At 44.9% G+C, this 16,039-nt stretch overlaps 1 pseudogene; it reads left to right on the forward strand.

Moving 5' to 3' along the window:
- The first annotated feature begins 1 nt into the window (after position 1).
- Positions 2 to 3,735, forward strand: LOC125518101 (annotated as a pseudogene).
- Positions 3,736 to 16,039: the final 12,304 nt, after the last annotated feature.

Below are 16,039 nucleotides of genomic sequence, written 5' to 3' on the forward strand. Positions count from 1 at the left end.
ACCATCCCAACTGCAACCTTCGGCACTAGAGGTGGAGCAGGAGGATGGCAAAGTGAGCCAAGAGAAGAAGAGGAAGGTATCAACCGTTAGTGTGGTGACCGGGGTGATCACCCTCAGTGGCAAGCTTACCACGTTCATGGGCGATAAGTACAATAAGTGTTGTTTAGTGCTTTATCCTAATCTTCTATTCATTATTGTTGTAGATAAGCTTCCCCGGGTTGGCGGATGAGCAGAAGTTGATAGATTATTCTGCCGCACCATCCCAATTGCAACCATCAGCGTGGGAGGTGGAGCAGGAGGATGGCAAAGTTAGCCCAGAGAGGGAGGGGAAGGCACCAACCGTGAGTGTGGCGACTGGGGTGATATGCACCCTCAGTGGCAAGCTTGCCACATTAATGGGCGACGAGTACAATAAGCGCAAAGAGGTGAGGAAGCAGGCGTCCTTCCTTGACAACGAGTTGAGCAGCATAAACGCTGCCCTTGAGCAGATGGAGCTCATGGATGAGCTCCCTCCAGTGGTAAAAAAATGGAGGGACGATGTCAGGGAGATTTCGTACGACATGGAGAATTGCATTGATGACTTCATGCGCCAATTTGGAGGTGAGGATGCTGAGGCAGGCTTCATCGGGGAGGCTGCTGAACTTCACAAGAGGTTGTCTGAGCTTCATCGAATTGCCAACCAGATGGGAGAGCTTAGGACTCTTGTGGTAGAAGCAAATGCTCGGCGTGAGAGTTACAAGATTGATGACTGCAAGCCTAGCTTTGGCTCTGTGGCTGTGGACGCTCGTCTGCGAGCGGTCTACCAGGAGGCGACCAACCTTGTGGGCATTGAAGGCCCTAGCAAAGAGGTTATCAGTTGGTTGATGAATACTCAGAAAAAACTAAAGGTCGTGTCCGTTGTTGGTTTTGGAGGCCTGGGTAAAACTACACTTGCCAAACAGGTGTTTGACAAGATCAAAGGGCATTTCGATTGTGTGGCATTCTTTTCAGTTTCGCAGAGGCCTGATTTGAGAGTGCTTCTCAATCGCCTACAATTAAAACTTGGGATAAATGTCTCTTCTCACGATTGCGGGTTTGACAACATCATTGAAGAGCTAAGGAAGTATCTCACAAGTAAAAGGTAATAACTTACGTTTTATAGTCATTTGCAATGGCTACTCATCTTAATTTTGAAGTAGCAAGTAATTGGTCAGGCATGTTCTAGTTATGCTTGTTTGTCCATGCATGTGGGAAGTTTGACTGTTTTCTTGTTTTTACTTTGTGATATAGATTCAAAATTACAAAAACATGTTGGAGCAGAAACTCTGCCTTTTTCCCGGGTACTCGGGTTCAAATACGCATGGATTTTTTGTTTCTTTAATGGCTTCACATAATTCTGAAAACACAAGTTTTCTTGAAGCCTCCTGCTCATATCTCTCATCAAAGGGTGCTATTCTATAATGCTTCTTTAGCAGATCCCACTCTATACATCTTTGGAAAAAAACTGATTGAAGTATTGCACTTTTTACACGAAGTGTAAAAAAATTGCTAAGATGTTTATTGGAATAGTCTTGTGAGTGAGGGAGGGAGGGACGGAGGGAGGGAGAGGGGGAGAGAGGGAGGGACCAACCATCCGAGCAATAGATTTGCTTGCATCAAGTTTGTTTTTATTTTGTATGCTTCTGTCTTCAACTTACAGTCATATTCTGCAATGATATAACATGTGCAAACATTTCAACAGGTACCTTATTGTAGTTGATGACTTGTGGGATCTATCAACATGGAATACTATTAGTTGTGCTTTTCCAGAAAATGGAAAGGGGAGTAGAATAATTGTAACCACACGAGTGGAAGATGTGGCTGGCATGGCCTGTCACAATGACCGTGGGCGCATTTACACAATGAAGCCCCTCAGTGATCAGAACTCAAGAATGTTATTCTCCAATAGAGTATTTGGGTCTGAAGTTGTTTGTCCACCCCATCTTAAAGATGTTGCGGCTGAAATTTTGAAGAAGTGTGGTGGTATGGCGCTTGCAATTGTCACTATAGCTAGCCTACTGGCTACTCAAGTGAGATCAAAGAAACACTGGGAGAGCATAAGGAAATCTCTGGGTGCCCATTCTGCACAAATCCTTCATTGAAAGAGATGAACAGTATATTAAACCTTAGCTACACCCATCTTCCTCTTCATCTCCGGCCATGTTTTCTGTACCTTGGTATGTATTCTGAGGATCACATCATACCACGGGATGATCTGGTTAAACAATGGATAGGTGAAGGCTTTGTCAACAGTTTGCATGGACCAGATTTGGAGGATGTTGGCAGGAGTTATTTCAATGAGCTCGTCAATAGAAGCATGATTCAGCCATGCAAAATTAGCTATGGAGAGGTGTTGTCTTGCAGAGTACACGACATGATGCTTGATTTGATCCAAAGCAAGTGTGTAGAATATAATTTTTTAAGGGTGGCATACAATTCTGAGGTCATGGGAAGGCTGCTGCATCTCCGCAAATACAAGGTTCGCCGATTATCCTTGTGCCCCATGGATGTTGGTGGAGCAACATATGACACGGCTATTGCTGCTAGGCTGTCACAAGTTCGATCATTACTGTTCAAGACCGGATGTAATCCTATACTCCCTCTTTTGTGGTTCAAGTACCTCAAGGTTCTAATCCTTTTGGATGGGCGCTATAGGTGGGAGATAGTTGACCTCACCGTTGTTAGCCAATTGTTTCAGCTGAGGTGTCTGACGGTAAGTGCTTTTGTGGAGATAAAACTCCCTACTAAACTTGGTGAGCTTGTTTACTTGGAGACACTGGACATGGAAATTTGCGAACAGATGGAGAGCATCCCCTCAGATATAGTTAATTTGCCCCGCCTGTCGTCTCTGCTTCTTCCAGGTTGGACACAGCTGCCTGAAGGTATCGGGAATATGAAATCACTGCGGACTCTGCGAGGGCTTGACATGGAAAAGAGCTCGCTGGAGTGTTTTATGGGTCTCAGCGAGCTGACCAATATGAGGGAACTGGATATGGTAGTAGGTCGTAGTCTGGGGTTGCCAAAAGTTGATGCTTTGGCCCGCTCCATTGGAAAGCTCTGTAACCTTAAATCTCTGTTTATCTCTGGCGGCAATCATGTTGAGCATGAGGATAGCCCGAAGCTGGGCTCACTATCCAATCCTTTTCAACAAATTGAGCGTTTTGAATTGGATGACTGGGGGTTTTGGAGAGTTCCAAAATGGTTGTTTGGTCTCCATTGCCTGCGCTTCCTTAAGCTGTGTGTTGAAAAGACATCAACTCAGGATGTTCATCTGCTTGGAGAGCTTCCCTCCCTCGTCGACCTGGAACTCAAAGCAGGTGAAATCCCTGATGAAAGAGCTATGTTAGGCACGGGGCTATTCCCAGTTTTGGAGTCCCTAAAAATCTCGTCTAGGAAAGACACTACAGCGTACCTGGGCTTCGAGGCAGGTGCTATGCCCAGTTTACGAACACTCTGTTTCAGTGCGTGCGACTGGGGCGGCACTATACCAGTCGGCATGGAGCACTTGTTACACCTCCAGGAGATCAAAGTGTATTGTGTCCCCAATGCCAAGGATGTCGGGGACACACTCAAAGAGGCCTTCTGATGTACCCGAACCACCCGTCCGTCACCCTTGTAGCAGTGTATTATTCCCGTCATAGTTTCGTAGCCCTGCCGGAGAAGTGAAAAGGGGCAGCTGATCTTTAAATATATAGCTGTGTATGTTACTTGAGCAACTAATAGTGGTGATACTGGCATCAAGGAGCTTTAGGACGAACACCTTATATTTTGAGCAGCTAATAGTGGCGATACTGACATCAAGGGGCAGCTGATTAAGGCGCTGCTTTTTTTTCGACAGCTAATAATGGTGGCCATGGATCAAGATTTGTATTTTACTTGTAATCTGCCTCTGTAATGAATGAATGCTCCTGATCTCCTCGAAAAAAAATAATCCTAGAAATCCTATAATGTCTAGCGCGTATGCTTTCTTACTTAAACCTGATAATGTTGGCTTTTGATCGCTAGATCAGTTCACCGGAGCAACAGCACTCGTAGGTGCAAAGCTAGCTAACAGTCACCTTGATTGATGAACAGTAGCCATGCACATGCACAAATACTTCACGTACGTATGTGAGCGCGGTAGAGCTGGCTAGACTTTTTCCCTATATTGTATATCTAGGTGGGATCTATACGAAACTCCAGTAGTATGGATCAAGTAGAGATTTTATTCAAGCAGAGTTTTTAATAGTTTCAAGCAAAGACCCCCCCCCCCCCCCCCTTCCCAGTCTTATATTTTGGCTGGGAGGTCTAGTGGTTTCAAGTTAGAAAATGATTCTTTGTTTTAAACGCAACAGAATTGTTGTTAGTCAATGTAGAGTTTATGTTAGTTTTCAAGTAGCGATTCCAGTAGTATGCGTGTATGTATGTTTTTTCTGTCTAGTTTTCGAAATGCTTCTCTTTTAAAAGCAATAGAATTTGTTTGTTAGTCAACAGAATTTGTGCATTTTCAATTTTTGTGACTACATCCTGTTAATATATCTACTTATACATTTTTGCTAGTATTGTTTTTTTGTATATTCATCTATGATTATATGTTTGCTTTTTTTTTCATACGTCATAAAATATGTCTATTGCATATCCTAGTTAACTTATCCCCATTGACTAGGCATGCAACTACAAGTGTCGCCCTCGACTGCAACCGACCTTTGTTTTGTCGGAGGGCAGCGAGAGAGATGGGCCAGTTGCATGTCTGACACTAGGCATGCAACTGCAATTGTCGCCCTCGATTGCAAGTGCATGTCTACCCCCAACGACTTATAACTGACCCTTGTTTTGTTGGTGGGCGGCGGGAGAGGGGGATAATTGCATGTCTGAGACTAGGAATGCAACTGCAAGTGTCTCCCTTGACTGCAACAACATGTCTACCCACCCGAATGCTGCTGAAATTTTTGTTGTTTCGGAGGACGGCTGGAGAGAAGGGGCATAGCTGCATGTGTGACACTAGGAACACAACTGCAAGCATCGCTCCTGAATGCAATTGCATCTCTACCCATATGACTGCAACTAACCTTTTTTCGTCAGAGGGTGGCTGGAGAGGGGTGGGAGTTGCATGTCTGACATTAGGCATGCAATTGCAAGTGTCGCCCTTGACTACAACCGCATGTCTACCAACCTGACTGAACTGACCTTGTTTTGTCAGTGGGCAGCGGGAGAAGGGGCCCGTTGCATCTCTGACAGTAAGCATGCAACTGCAAGTGTTGCGCTTGATTGCAACTGACCTTTGTATTGTCATAGGGCGGCGTGAGAGGGTGGTGATGGTGGGGGGGGGGGGGGGTAGTTGCATGACTCACACTAGGCATGCAATTGCAAGTGTCCCCCTTAGCTGCAACTACCTGTTGACCCACTGCAACTGACTTTTTTTTTTGTCGGTGGGAGGCGGTTGCATGTATGACACTAGGCACGCAATTGCAAGTGTCGCGCCCGACTGCAACTGGCCTTTGTTTTGTCAAAGGGTGGTGGGAGAAGGGGAAGGCAGTTGCATGTATGACACTAGGCACGCAATTGCAAGAGTCACCCCCGACTGCAATTGCATGTGCACCCACCCGACTGCAACTGACATTTGTTTTGTTGGGGGCGGCGACAGGGGAGGGAGAGTTGCATGTTTGACTAGGCATGTAACTACAAGTGTTGCCTCAACTGCAATTGCATGTCCACCCTCTCAACTGAAACTGACATTTTGTTATGTTGCAGGATGGTGAGAGAGGGATGGGGTAGATGCATGTCTAACACTAGACACACAACTGCAATTGCATATCTACCTATTCGACCGCAACTGACCTTTTGTTTTTTCAGAGTGTGGCGGGAGAGGGGGAGGGTAGTTGCATGTCTAACACTAGGCACGCAATTGCAAGCGCCACCCCCAACTGCAATTACATGTGCCCCCACCCGACTGCAACTAACATTTGTTTTGTTGGAGGGCGACAGAGGGAGAGGGGGAGTTGCACATTTGACACTAGGCATGCAACTGCAACTCTCGTCCTTGACTGCAGATGCATGTCCACCTTCCCGACCGCAGCTGTTTGTCTGACACTAGGCACACAATGTGTAGTGTCACCACCGACTGCAATTGTATGTCTAGTTATCAGACTGCAACTGACCTTTGTTTTGTCAAAGGGCGGCGGCGGGAGAGGGGCGCAATTGCATGTCCTTTTTTTACGAAGAGTGTGGAGGGACCATTTTCATTGTTGTTTTTATTATATTACAGAAAAATATAGTATCTTCTTTTTTTCATTTCCTTTTTTGTTTTGTTACTTAAATCAGTTATAAAGTCTAGCTTTTGTGTGTGTGTGTGTGTGTGTGTATCTAAACTCTAAACTGTCGATGAAACTAATAAAGTAGCCAAAGTTTTCTGTCTATTTTTGTTGTCCAGTCCCCTTGTTTACATCTAAGAGTTAGAATATTTTTGTCAGGCTTTTTTTTATCTGCCAGACAGTATATTTTCAAACTCTATACGAATTCATTTTTTGTATATTTTAAACTCTGTAGAAACAGGTTGACTGAGGTTTTAATTGATTGGTAAGTCATTTTTTGTCTTGCAAATTTGTTCAGGCATCATAAATAGTAGCTGCTGGTCATTTGTTCCCATTATATATTTTTGTTCAGATTTTGATTTTTGAAATGTGCATCTGTCCAGTATCAGAGTAGTGTTGCTAGCAAATTGTGTGCCAGTGCATGATATGTTGAATTACTATCAGTTATAATCAGTAGTAGTAATTGTCTTTTGTCAAAAAACATAGCAGCTGTTTTATTTTTTGTTTTTTTGTTTATAAACACTTGTTTATAGCTGCTGGGAATTAGCATAATCACACAAATTTTACAAAGCTACCGAAATTTTCCAGCGAACCAGCACACATATGCATAGGTGATGCTTTTTTTTTTTCCCAAGCGTGCCAAACAAGCGCGCGCGCATACACACACACACACACAACGAGCTGACAGCTGAGTGCTTCTTGGTACAGAGACCCGAGTACTTAAACACATATCGCCTGGGCCTGTTCCTTTTCTGTTGAGTACCTTTTTTGCTGTGTCAAAGAAAAAAATGAACAAGCTAGTCCAAATACACAAACACAGTAAGAAGCCCGGCCCAAAATAGCAAGAAAACAAACAGAAAAACAAAAAAAGGCCCAGAACCTAAGCCAGATATAGTCCAGCAGACAGCGACCTAGGAAACAGGCCTAATCTTGCTTAGATGATGTCAGCCGACTGAGACTTCGTGAAGTCTCAGTCGACTGAGTCTTAGACAGACCCATTGGGAATATGAAATCACTGCACACTCTGCGAGGGCTTGACATCGGAAAGAGCTCGCTGGAGTGTTCTATGGGTCTCAGCACGCTGACCAATCTGAGGGAACCGAGTATGACAACAGAGTATGGTTTGGAGTTGCCGAAAGTTGATGCTTTGGCATGCTCCATTGGAATGCTCGGCAAGCTTGAATGTCTGAGCATCTCTAGCGGCAATCATTTTGAGCGTGAGGATAGCCAGCAGCTGGGCTCATTATCCAATCCTTTTCAACATATTGAGGGTCTTGAATTGCATTTTTGGCAGTTATGGAGAGTTCCAAAATGGTTGTGTGGTCTCCATTGCCTGCGCTTTCTTAAGCTGCATGTTGAAAAGAGATCAACTCAGGATGTTCATCTGCTTGGAGAGCTTCCCTCCCTCGTCCACCTCGGATTCGGAGCATCTGAAATCCCTGCTGAAAGATCTATGTTAGGCACGGGGCTATTCCCAATTCTGGAGTTCCTATATTTCTGATCTGAGAAAGACGCTGTGCCATACCTGGGCTTCGAGGCAGGTGCTATGCCCAGTTTACAAACACTCTGGTTCGGTGTGTTCGACTGGGGTGGCACTGTACAGTCGGCATGGAGCACTTGTTACACCTCCAGGAGATCCAAGTGTTTGGAGCCGGCAATAATAAGGATACGGAGGACGCGTTCAAGGAGGCCTTGCTGATGCACCCGAACCGCCCTTCCGTCACACTTTTGTAGCAGTGTATTATTCCCGTCATAGTTTGGTAGCCCTGCCGGAGAAGTGAAAAGGGGCAGCTGATCCTTAAATATATAGCTTTGTATGTTACTTGAGCAACTAATAGTGGTGATACTGGCATCAAGGAGCTTTAGCACGAACACCTTATATTTTGAGCACCTAATAGTGGCGATACTGCATCAAGGAGCAGCTGATTAAGGCGCTGCTTTTTTTTGACAGCTAATAATGGTGGTCATGGATCAAGATTTGTATTTTACTTGTAATCTGCCTCTGTAATGAATGAATGCTCCTGATCTCCTCGAAAAAAATAATAATCCTAGAAACCATGTCATGTTTTGGTTATTTTGTGACCAGACGCTCATGAATGCTAGGATTCAGGCTGCGTTTGGTCTAGCGCGTATGCTTTCTTACTTAAACCTGATAACCCCCCTGGCATCATTTTAATTGCTAGGTTAGGTAGTTAATACTTTTAAGCCTGTGTACTGAACTGGAATTGGGCGGGAATTGACACAACCTTTTAATTCTGAATGAAAGTGAATCTCTATTATCTCTTTTTTCAAACTTTTAGACAGAATCTCGTCAAGTGAAAGCTAGTTCAATCTATTTTTTTCCTGAATGTGAATATGCATCCTTTTGAAGCGTTGGCAAAAGCTTTGCCTTATTCTGCAGTGTTAACAATGGGAAGATGATGGTAACTGCAAGAAACTAACCGACTGTGCAAACACTGTTGTATTACTGTCTCTGAACCTTAACCGTCATTTGTCCCTGTTGGAACAACCCATGCCAGCGGGTGGAGCGGCAGAAGCTCCTTTGAGAGAAGAATTGACATCCCCTTTTTGTTGGAGAAAATATTTGTCATGTTAATTATCCATAATCCAGTGAAAAAGAGTGTCTAGAACACAAAGTAGATCTTAGTCATTTGTTGGAACAGCCCACTCCATGGCGAAGGCTGTCTCTCTGCCCACGGGAGAAGGCAGGCAATCTATTTGAGCAGGTGGAGCGGCAGCTGACCCCTCCCGTTGTAGCAGGTGAAGCTCCTTTGAGAGAAGAATTGACATCCCATTTTTGTTGGAGAGAAGAATTGACATCAGATGTTAATTATCCGTAGTCAAGTGCAAAAGAACACAAAGTAGTACTTAGATCTTAGTAATCCCCTCAGAATTACAAACAGGTGCGCCTCCCGCACAAAATTTGGGCTGGCCCATGTGCGGGCGAGTTGTGCCCCTGTTTGTTTTCCTTTTCTTTTCTCTTTTTCTTGTCTGGCTTCATATTGTTCAGGATTTCAAACAAAAAATGAAAAAAAATATGTTTAAGAATTTGAAAAATGCTCTCAGTTTCAAAAAATGGTTGTGAGTTCAAAAAAATGTTCTTGAACTTGAAAAATTGTTCGTGCATTCAAAAATTATTAGTGATTTTCCAAAATATTCGTGAATTCAAAAAAAGTTCTCGAATTCAACACAAAATTTTGGCTATTTGAGAAAATGTTCACGAATTCAATAAATGTCCAAGAACTTCAAAAGATGTTTGCAACAGCAAAAACATGTTTGTGGATGAAAAATTAAGAATTAAAAAAATGTTTATGAATTAAAAAATAAGGTCCTGAAATTTCAATAAGTGTTCAATATTTGAAAATATATATTCATAAATTAGGAAAATGTTCACGATTTCAAAAAATGTTCACGAATTCAAAAATTTCATGAAGTTCAAAAAATGCTCACTAACATCAAAGAATGCTCACATGTTTAAATTTTTTTCAATAATATCAAGAATTATTTTGGGAATTCCAAGAAAATATTCATAAGTTTAAGGAAATGTTAACAAATTTGAAAATTGTTCACGATTATCAAAAATTTGTTCGTGAGTTCCAAGAAAATATTCACAAGTTTTAGAACATGTTCACAAATTTGAAAATTGTTTAAGATTGTCATAAAAGTACCTGAATTTAAAAAAATGCGAATTAAAAAAGTTTGTGATGTGAAAAAAGAAAAAAAGAAAAATAAAAACAAGAAGAAATAAAACAGAAAAAAAATCGAAAAACCAATTTGTGAAAAATTCAAAAGCGATGTGGAAAAAACGTCTAGAGAAGGCTCAGGTTCGGAGGGAGATGTCTTAGAGGAGGTGGTCTTGGTGGGTGACCCAATTGGCCCCAGGTTAGAGATGCTGGACGCCCTTGTCAACGGGCCGACATCACCCCACCTCTTGATGGAGGACGCGCGGGAGCACTTCCGCCTCTCGATGGTGGAATGAGCACCTCGAGGGGGAGGGCAGGTTCCAGTTGAAGACACTGATTTGTTGGACCAGTTCCAGTTGCTGTGACAACTGTACGTCTGGTTAGGGCGGCTAGGTATTTAAACCTGAGGACACACAGTCCCGGACACCCAGTCCTGAACACGCAGCTCAGGACACCTAGTCCTCACCGTATTCCCCTTGAGCTAAGGTCACACAGACCTCGCCCAATCACTCTGGTAAGTCTTCAAGGTAGACTCCCAAACCTTCACAGACTTCGTTCACCGGCGATCCACAATGTCTCTTGGACGCTCAGAACGCGACGCCTAACCGGCTGGAGGATTCACAGTCCTCAAGTGTAATAAGTCTTCAGATCACACAGACAAGAAGACTTAAGTGATGCCTAATTCTCTTTGGCTCTGGGTGGTTAGGGCTTTATCCTCGCAAGGAATTCTCTCTCAAAGGCTTCGAGGTGGGTTGCTCTCAAATGACAAAAGCCGTACTCTAACTCTGAGCAGCCAACCGTTTATGGTTGTAGGGGGTGGGCTATTTATAGCCAGTAGGCAACCCGACCTGATTTGTCCGAAATGACCCTGGGTCACTAAGGAACTGACACGTGTTTCAACGGTCAGATTTCAAACTCACACGGCAACTTTACTTGGGCTACAAGCAAAGCTGACTTGTCCGACTCTGGACAAGATTTGCTCTCATAGTCTTCGCTCGAAGACATAGGTTTTGGTTAAGCATCACTTCAGTCATTCTGACTGGTTCTCTTGGACCCCACTTAACAGTACGGTGGTTCCTATGACTCAACAAAGAAGAAAAAAGAACTATGAAAGATCTAAGTCTCGAGCTCCATAGGCTTCATGCGATGTCTTCTCTTGTCATAGTCTTCAATGTGAATATCTTCATATACCACCTTTGACATCAATGTCTTCATACATTTTTAGGGGTCATCTCTGGTAGGAAAACCGAATCAATGAGGGACTTCTACCTGTGTTATCCTGCAATTCTCACAAACACATTAGTCCCTCAACTAGGTTTGTCGTCAATACTCCAAAACCAACTAGGGGTGGCACTAGATGCACTTACAATCTCCCCCTTTTTGGTGATTGATGACAAACTAGTTGAAGTTTTCAACGGGGAATATAATATGTGAAATTGTATAGGATAAGGAATTGTCTTCATAAGTTGCAAGGGCTCCCCCTGAAGATGTGCATATAAGTAATTTGCTTTTGGAATGCAAATGCACATGGCAGGTTGTGCTTGTGGAGATCCTCTTCAACTTATGATGACAATCCACTATGCATGTGAAGGTATGTGAAGATAATGACATGCGTAATGGAAAATGGACGTCTGCAAAATGATCTAAGTGCGGAATTTATCGTCGCACATGCGGAATTTATCATCGCATCACAAGGTGGCAAATAAGTAGCAGACGACCATCGAGTTTAAGTGTTACAACTCAAAGAACCAAATGTATCAAAACGAGAGTTGTAAACACGAAGCAAAATATAAAGCACCCGCCCATATGGACCCGCTTGAAGACTATCAAACTCATATGCTTCTCCCCCTTTTGTCAGTAAGGACCAAAAAGGTTCGAAGACACAGAGCATCTACTCGTTCCCATGAAGAGTAGGTGAAGCAGCAGGGTCGTCGGTGGTGTACGGTGGTGCAGTAGAGCTTGGAGCAGTGTCAAAGTGGGCTGAAGGAGGTGGCGGTGAAGTAGCATCGTCTTCATCCTCGATCACTCTGGCATTCACAGTTGCAGCAGAGGAAGAGAACTCAGAGTCTTCAAGAGATGGAGTTCGTCGCAGCACTGCCTTTCGAGGAGGTGTGGAGTCAAACTTGAAGCGTTCAGAGAAGCCATCCTCTTGAAGATCATCTTTAGAGCACATCAGCGTCAGCCCTTTCCATGTGCGGCGAGAGGTTTTATGGGCAACAAAGGCATTCTTGGTGGCAAGATTACGAATGCGATTAACATCCACCAAGAGGCTTTGCATTTGACGCTTCAGCCAGTCATGATGCCTATCCTGTTTCTGATGAAGAGCCACAAGAAGCTCTCGGTCATTGAGAACACGAGTGCGCTTCTTGGGTCATTGGGCAATTGTGCTATCAGTGGCTTCAGTGAGAGCAGAATGCGGTGCACGTGTAGTTCCAGCCAAAGGATACACACGAGTGACTGCTTCAACTCCTTCAATGTTCTGAGAAAAACTTTGATGCTCCGCATTCTGAAGACTTAGAGGTTCCTTGGAAGGCTCAGGATAAATTGCGTCAACAGACATATCCACATCAGGCAGAAAGATCCGATGATTGCAAGCAGAAGGCTGATATGAGATGGCGGAGTGGAGTTTGATCAGCCGCATTATCCATGGAGCGTAGAACTTCAAGCCAAAAAGACCAGAGCCTGATGCAGCAAGTTGGCGGATGAAGAAGTCCTGTGCACTGAAGCATTTTCCATGAAGAATATAGAAGACCAAAGTCTTCATTGCACCTTCCAGCTTGGCATGTGGAGAATGTCCTTTGATTGGCTAGAGAGTTCGCCTTATGATGTGATAAATAGTCCTTGGCAGATACTCAAGGTCTTCAACGAAGAACTCCGTGGGATATGCAGCATCTTGGGGCAATGGCTTCATCATACTGAGCATCTGACTCATGTTAGGTTCAGGCTTCTGAAAGATGCTCTCCACAGCTTCACTGTGAAGCTGGCAGCCATGTTCGTAGAGATCGCCAGGAGTGGGCAGACCAGTGAGCTCAATGATGTCAAAGGATTTGGCTTCTTGATGAACATGTCCTATCATCCACTCCAGGACCCAAGTCTTTGGATCTTTGTTGTACCCACGGATGTGAAGTGTGGCATAGAATTGGAGCAGCAACTCTTCATTCCAATGCTCTTGGTCGATGACGAATGGCAGCAATCCAACCTCTTTGAAGCAATCCAGAGCTTCTTCCAGACAGGGCAGACCAGCTATTGCTTCAATGTCAAGACGCTTATGTGGGAAGATGCGACCTTGATTGTATAGAATGCAGGAGTAATAGCTTCGCTGCGGATAGCTCCAGAACCGATCAGATGATATTCTTTCCCTTGAGTAGGGGTTCCTGGAGCTATTGAAGAAAGTGTTGTCTGCTTTGAAGCCATTGATATTGAAGGATCCAGGTGCTGATGCAGGACCTGGAAACCTGGGCAATCTTGGGATTGGCTTCTGTACCTGAGGCCTGTGCTCAACATGATAGTCGAACTGAGGACCAGCAGCAGGTGCAGGAACAGAAGTAGTGGGATCAGTGACTTCGCTGACTTCTGGTGCTTGGGTTGGTGAAGGCTCCACATTAGGTTCAGCCATGACAGCGTCAGTGGCTTCATTGGTGTTGGTGGTGGCAGCCTCAGGATTCTCAACCTCCACTTGACGAGCTGGAGGGTCGGTCACAGTCATGTTCTCCTCGAGAACAGCTTCTTGGTGAGACGGGGGTGTAGCAGCGCTTGGTGTTTCTTCTTCATCGGCTCATGCAGCCGGAATGTCTTCAGTAGCTTTAGCTTCAGACTCAGAGACTGGAGGCCTTGGTCCTTTGCGAAGCCTGCGTAACGCTGGCGACGCCTGTGGAGTTGGAGTTGGCTGGGCCTCAAAGTCTTCTTCCTCTTGTGCTTGTGGGCGATCAGCCCATGATGCATCCTAAGCAATTGGCATCAGAGGACGACCAATGCTGATGAGTTCGCTGTGCGTTAGCACAGGCGATGATACCTGTTGGTGCTCGAGCTGAGGAAGAACTGCATCATCTTCAACATGGTCATGATGACCAATGTCTTCAGCAGCGATGGGATCAGCTGCTGGAATGTCTTCAGCTTCATGAGCCCCTGTGAAAGAAGGCTCATGGACAGTCAGTTAGCGCTCTTGAGGTTCAGCGTCAGGGTGAACCATGGAGATGGGTTCAACAATCAAGGGCTCTGTGGGAGCAGCCCATTCCATCTTGGTCTTTCTCTTCTTCTTGGAGGGGGCAGTAGCAGAGGCTTCAGGATGTTTCCTCTTCCTTGCTTCAGCCTCAGCAGTCCTCGTCTTCTTCAGTTCTGAAGCAGTAGACCTGGCTTTTGGCTTCGAGCCAGTCATGCTAGTTGGGAAGACAATGGGAGCTGCTTCCTGCCTTGGTGCGTCGGGGTCAGCCATAGCAGGCTTCTTTTCTTCTTTACAACCATCTTGGGGTCGATGCCAGGACGCCCAAGGGCCTTGCGCTTCTCAGCCTCATTGTAGGCTTGCACACACTTGTCAGCCAGGACCTTCATGCGCTCACGAGAACCTTGAGCTTCTACACGTTTCTTGAGAAAGGCTTCTTTGAGCTCGTGCAGCATAATCTTGAAGTTCTTCACCTCTTGCACGCTGAGCTTTGCCATATGCTTCTTGAACTGAGATTTCTCAAAGTCAATCTTCTGCTTCAGTTCAACTATGCGCTGGGCGATAGCTAGCTCTGAAGCAATGGCGCCATGGAAGGCGACACTGAGGCCAATGGGTAGTTGCAGATCTTCGAAGCTGATATTGGGCGTGTCAAACCATTCACCAATGAAGTTGTGGATGATTGCCACGTCAAAGAGAGGCAGATTATTGAAGATTTCTGCTTCTTCTTTGCTCTTGATCAGTTGCTCAAGAGCGTCATCTGCAAGATCTTCATCATTGGACAGATTGATGGCATCATTACGCAGAATGGCAGCAGCGGTCAGTTCTTGGCCGGTGTGTGGCAGAGGCATCTTGACTTTCTGAGGCCTGGAGATGCGTGATAAATCTTCAGACTGCACACTGTCTTCAGGAGGTGCAGTGGCCAGTGGCTTCGCCCGTGAGATTTTTGGAGCAGAGGCAGGCTTTGAAGCTTTAGGCTGCTTCTTTGGCTTCGGCGCTGCAGACGCTTCATCTGATTCAGCGTCATCTGCAGGCTCATTCACGGCAGTCCCTTGAACCAAGATATGGGTGATGAGACCTTCAAGGTTGTAGAAAGGACCGACGACATTGGGTTCTGCATCTCGTGTGCCGTCAGCCCTTGGAGCAGAAGGACCAGGGTTGAAGTCTAGTCCCAATGACTTCTTGTTCTGCTTTGCTGAGTTCTGGGCAAACTAGAAGTTGCGCTTGAACAAAATGTCGTCACGACACCATAGTAGTGACGATGAGTGTGCATCTGCAGGCTGTGGCCCACGGACCATGCAGGGATAGAAGCCTTGTTCAATGGCTTCATCTCTGGTCCTGGTTTGAAGATTTTTGTAGAGGATGTCTCCCCATGGTCGCTTGATGGCATTCTTTTCAGCATATTCCTTTGTCACAAATCTGTACTTGAACCACTGTTCTGCCCAGTAGCGTCGAATCCATTGGATTCGTGTCTTGCGCTGATTGTAATCCTCTTCAGGATCTGTCTTGTACAGTTCTGAGAGGTCATCGGGCATATCTCTTGATGTTTCTCCACGACGCTTTCTGCCACCCTTCCTTGCTGATTTCTCTGAAGCCATGAACTTTAAACTGAAAGGCTTCAATACGTTCAAAGGCTTCAAAGGCTTTCGCTTGCTGGACAGACAGGAACTGGCTTCGGGAGAATTTATGTGATACTGTAAGAATTCTGCAAATGAATGCAGACTATGAGAACCAAGGGATTCTCCCACGGACATGTACCTGTGACAACATTAAGGTGCGAGGGAAGGGGAAGAGGTCATATGCATTCTCAGAAGATTTTGAAGATAAATCGGTTTAGAAGACATTGACCTCATCGTGCGAAGACATTCACTCATAGATAAGGAGTTGGTTCC

This window comes from Triticum urartu, chromosome 7, assembly GCF_003073215.2.
Source record: "Triticum urartu cultivar G1812 chromosome 7, Tu2.1, whole genome shotgun sequence".
NCBI lineage: Eukaryota > Viridiplantae > Streptophyta > Magnoliopsida > Poales > Poaceae > Triticum > Triticum urartu.